This window comes from Amblyomma americanum, chromosome 1 (assembly GCF_052857255.1).
Source record: "Amblyomma americanum isolate KBUSLIRL-KWMA chromosome 1, ASM5285725v1, whole genome shotgun sequence".
Classification (NCBI taxonomy): domain Eukaryota; kingdom Metazoa; phylum Arthropoda; class Arachnida; order Ixodida; family Ixodidae; genus Amblyomma; species Amblyomma americanum.
This window is the reverse complement of record NC_135497.1, coordinates 520,404,387-520,408,027: the sequence shown is the minus strand read 5'-3', so window position 1 is coordinate 520,408,027 and position 3,641 is coordinate 520,404,387.

The window sequence follows — 3,641 nt, the reverse complement described above, 5'->3', positions numbered from 1 at the left end:
TGTTTGGGCCCCGCTGTTTAAGCTGTTTGCGGTGAATGCCTAGGTTCCATGTTGCGCGCATCGCTGGATGTATTTGTTTTGTAGCAGTCGGACTCCTTCGCTCACGAACACTATACTAAAGAGGCGGTTCTCGCTGTTTGATCGACGATGTTCATGCTGCTCGCGGTGCAGCTCTAGCTTTCATGTTGCGCGTTGCTGTCCGTATTTGTTCTGGCAGGGTCCATACCAAATCGTTCGTTACTGCGCCTTGGCACGTAACAACAGCTATCGCTAGAATGCCCGATATCTAGTGGGTAGTACTTGAGAATGCAAGCGAGCACCTCCGTTAAACATGGTTGCAGGCATTTGCTCCTTGGGTTTTCAATTTTTGTTTCAAGCAACTACTTAAACGAACAACGTGTTCGCTTCAAACAGGAATGAGTAAATTCGAATTTTGGTTTTAGCGCTTGAATTTTTTTTTGCACGCTGCTTCAACCGAGAGCGAATAATTAACTGCGGCAGTACAGGCTGGTGCGCGTTATGCATGGCAATTACACGAGAGAAGACAATGTCCTCTTATTAGCCATTATTGAATTAGCCGACCCAAGATGACAATCACCTAAACAAACAAACGAGTCATGCAGCGCTGTGGCTGCGCGCGAAGCAGCGGTAAAGGAATTTTTTTATTGCTGTAACCAACCCAAACAAATAACCCTGCATCAAAATTATGCTTGTCACAGCCGTGTTATAGTGCGCCGTAACTATCGCATCGTATTTACCTCTTTACAAACATTCAATGTCTGCTCTCGATCGGATACCTTTAACGTTTGCATGCGAGGTGTCCGAGGTATAGGGACTCCGAAATAGCCGCTAAGCTTTCCTGCACTAAAAAAAATAAAAACCGCGATGAGTAGACACCTACGCACTCAATAGCACAGCCCATTGCACGAGGAAACGCGCCTTTGAGAGAAGAATATGTTATAGCAGCATTACCACCACCCGTTCATATAAAGCCTAGGCCCCACGTCGAGTCGTGTGTCGTTCTACTTCCTCTTGGTGGAGCCAAATTCTGAATAAGATAGGGCAAAAGACGTCGGCCGAAAAATAACACTGTGAGGATATTCGCTATAGGGCTGCGCTCTCGGTCGCGCACGCTACCTCTACCACGCGTGCGCCACAATCACAGCGATCGCAGTACAAAAAGTTCCAATAAAGCAGTGCAACGCTGCTCGGGGCAGTTATTTGAGTAAGCATTTTTTTAAATCTGCCGTGCCATGATCTCATTTCGACCAAAGCCAAGGCAGAAAACTCACGCGTGGTCTACTGCGTGGCAAAGTGCGAGCGTTGGAAGCGTCTCGCTGCTAGCTTCCCCTCGCCTAGGTGCCGCCACCGACGGAGCCAGGGAGGAGCCAAGAGGAGGAGCACCGGCATAGGAGGAGGAAGGAGAAGATATCTTTACTTTTTGTTCGAGGGGTTTTAATGCTAATGATACCAGCGGATGGAGTATGACATCATGTCATTCCTTCAGACATTGCCGTTGTCTTACGTGGGACTGCTACGAAAAAATTTTTCGCATCCCGTTCTCCTGCTGACGACTGTGTGATCACCTACAGAACAAGCCCCTAGCTGCTTTCCAACGCGCGATGGGACATACGCCACAGCTGATTGTTGCTGCGTCCGCAAACGCGTTTCAGCACCCTCTTCCCACTTACTTCTCACCCGTCAGGGCGTCATCTCTCTCCGGACGGACGGACGGACTGATGTGGCTGTAGCCTTTAAATCGGGCGATGGCTCAAAGCCACCTAGCCATGACTCGTAAAATCTTACTCTTGTCTTGATTTTAGCCACCAATCAGATAACCTTCGCTTGGCTACTTCTACCCGCTTAAAATCTATTTCTCCTTCACTGTCCGTAAACACCGCCCCCACTGCTTCCCATTGTAGGGCGCGGCCTTTTACAGAAATGTGTTGAGCCGTTTCCTCCTCCTCTCCGCACGCACCGCACAACGTGTCTATCTCGTGGTACCTCATGCGATATGTCTTAGTCAGCAAAATTCCCGTCTTGGCCTCGAACAACAATGAGCTTCCCCAACAATTATCATAGACCTTCTCTTTGGCAATTTCCTGCTTAAAGATTCTGTATGTTCCCAGTGCCGATTTCGTCAGCATCCCTGTTTTTCACAGAGCCTTCTCCGTTTCTTTGACCTTTTTCTTCACCAATAATTGCTGATTTGCCCACCAACTGCTGTCTAGATATTTGATGTTCAATTTTCTATTTCGCTTTCTTCATTTTGCGTCCACATTCCTCATGTACAGGTATCTGAAAACGTTCCTAGCCCACTGCTTTTGCCCCATTTTTCTCAATCGCTCCTCAAAAGCTATCTTACTACTAGCTTCACTGCTCTCGAACGATGCGAATCCCATATCACCCTGCACCCCCTGATTTGGTGTATTGCCGTGTGCTCCCAAAGCTAGCCTCCCAACGCAGCGTTGTTTGATTTCAAACCTTGCTTGAACATCTGGTCTCATGCACAGGACCACATTGCCGAAAGTCAGGCTAGGAACCCCCACCCCTTTCCAGATCCCTCTTCCACTTTTTACGCTATTGTAATTCCACAGTGCCCTATTTTTTTCATGGCAGCTGCGTTCCTACTAGCTTTATTCATTACATATTTTTCATGCTCGCTCACATACTCTGAACCCTTATTTACTCACACCCCAAGATACTTGTACTCATCCACTACTTCTAGCGTGAACTCTTGTATTCCATGCTCGCCGCCCTCATCATTAAATATCATGACTGCAGATTTTTCCTTACTAAACTTGAAACTTAATCTATCTCCCTGTGTACCGCAGATGTCTATCAACTTCTGCAAATTTTGCTTAATGTCAGCCATTAGCTCTATATCATCTACGCGTATTAGTCCCTGCAATCACTGTTTAATCCATTCGCTTGCCTGAAAAAACGCGCATGCAATTGTCTCTCTCCGAGGAGAACGCCATGCACCAGCTGGAATTGAGGCACTAACAAACATCGGCTTAGAGATTCATGGCCATGCACGTTCAGTCCCAAATGCAGGCAAAACACTACACTACTGGCCCATGCACGTGCACGTGCTTCATTTACGCTTACGCGCGTGTTCGCCGCTGTGAAGGCACGGACAGCAACGGCCTTGTTTTTAATTAAAGTGCGCACACAATACCGGTAATTAGGGGATACAACTCCATCCATTCACTGTACTCAGTAAAAATCGATTTTCCGTCTCTTTCTGTGCGTGTTGAGTTTCTCCCGGAGCAAAATAGGCATTTATTGGAGAGATGGGCTGGTTGTTTTAAAGTGGACGGCGGTGCAGCCAATGCCTTAATTCGTGGACGGGGTATCCGCACTAAAATATCGGTGCCGACGCACACGGTTTACTAGCAAGGGGCGAACCGTTTCGAAGAAAGAACTACACTAACTAGACACTGACGCCGAAGAGACAAGGGCACACACAAACTGACAGCTTTACTACGACAAGAAATACAAGGCGTATATATTAGCGATCTCTTCATCTCACAGTCTACTCGAAAAAAAAAAGCCAGTACGTGAACAAGTGACCACGCAAGAATTCAATTTATCTGGAGAACTGGTTTATGGGGGTTTAACGTCCCAAAGCGACTTAA